This window comes from Trichechus manatus, unplaced genomic scaffold, assembly GCF_000243295.1.
Source record: "Trichechus manatus latirostris isolate Lorelei unplaced genomic scaffold, TriManLat1.0 scaffold00127, whole genome shotgun sequence".
Taxonomy (NCBI): Eukaryota; Metazoa; Chordata; class Mammalia; order Sirenia; family Trichechidae; genus Trichechus; species Trichechus manatus.
This window is the reverse complement of record NW_004444063.1, coordinates 4,211,856-4,213,326: the sequence shown is the minus strand read 5'-3', so window position 1 is coordinate 4,213,326 and position 1,471 is coordinate 4,211,856. Positions and strand designations below refer to the sequence as shown.

The 1,471-nt window shown below is 38.2% G+C and overlaps 1 non-coding gene across 1 annotated transcript; it reads right to left on the bottom strand.

Annotated features, from left to right (window-relative positions):
• Positions 1-690: 690 nt before the first annotated feature.
• LOC111822079 (U6 spliceosomal RNA) lies at positions 691-797 on the bottom strand. The gene has a single exon (XR_002825366.1). It is a non-coding gene; the product is annotated as a U6 spliceosomal RNA (small nuclear RNA).
• Positions 798-1,471: the final 674 nt, after the last annotated feature.

The following is a 1,471-nucleotide window of genomic DNA, read 5'->3' as shown; positions in this document are numbered from 1 at the left end:
CTGGCAGTTCCCTGTTGATGTACTGCTGCACCCGCTTTATTTAGGTCTTCTTTAATTTCTTTTGTCTTCTTTAATTGCTTTCAGCAATTCTTTGTAGTCTTCAGTTTATAAGTCTTGCACTTCGTTTGTTAAACTTATTCCTAAGTATTTTATTCTTTTTATGTTATTGTAAATGGATGTTTTCCTAATTTCATTTCTGGTTCGTTCATTGCTAGTGTATAGAAATGCAATTGATTTATATGTACTGATCTTCTATCCTGCAACCTTGCTGAACTCTTTTATTAGTTCTAATAGTTTGTTTAGTGGATTCCTTAGAATTTCTATATACAAGATAATTTCATCTGCAAATGGAGATGGTCTTACTTCTTCCTTTACAATCTGGATGCTTTTTGTTTACTTTTCTTGCCTAATTGCCTTGGCTAGAAACTCCATTACAATAATGAATGGAAGTGGTAAGAGCAAACATCCTTGTTAGTTGCTGATGTTAAGGGGAAAGCATTCAATCTTTCACCATTAAGTATGATGTTAACTGTGGATTTTTCACTGATGTTTTTATCAGATTGAGGAAGTTCCCCTTGTCTTCCTAGTTTGTTGAGTGATTTTATGATGACAGAGTGTTGGATTTTGTAAAATGCATTTTCTGTGTCTCTTGAGATGAGCATGTGGGATTTGTCCTTTATTCTATTTTTAAAAAATATGGAACGTTTCATGAATCTGCCTGTCATCCTTGCTCAGGGGCTATGCTAATCTTTTCTGTATCATTCTAATTTTGGTATATGTGCTGCTGAAACAAGCACCTTCATTTCTCTTTCTTTTTTTAAATGTATGGATGGCAAAATGCTCGTGTGAAATGGGCAGATCACAGGTATTTTTCTTCTTCATTTAAGGTGAGGAAAATGGCTTATCATAGCTGAACAACTGGATAAAAATCAAACTATCAAGGCAGAGGGCTGAATTATGACTCATCATTGCTCTCCAAGCCTGTGTCCTCAAAACAAGTGCCAGGAACTCCCCTGGATACAGTTAACTCCTAAACTAAGGCTTGAAGGTCCAGCAGGACTTTGGGGGTTTTGAGAAGGCTAGAGTCATTGTCCTTTGTGAAGTAAAGTTTTGGAGCTCCGAATTGACTTGGTTTCTCTCTATTTAAAAAAAAAAAAAAAACCATTGCCTTTGAATCGATTCCGACTCATAGCGACCCTATAGGACAGAGTAGAACTGCCTCATAGAGTTTCCAAGGAGCACCTAGTGGATTCGAACTACCGACCCTTTGGTTAGCAGCCATAGCACTTAACCACTACACCACCAGGGTTTCCGTTTTTCTCTGTACTTTGCCCTAAAAGAAGCCCTGGTGGCACAGTGGTTAAGAGCTTGGCTACTAACCAAAAGGTCAGCAGTTCAAATCCCCCAGCCACTCCTTGGAAACCCTATGGGGCAGTTCTACTCTGTCCTATAGGGTTGTTATGAGTCGGAA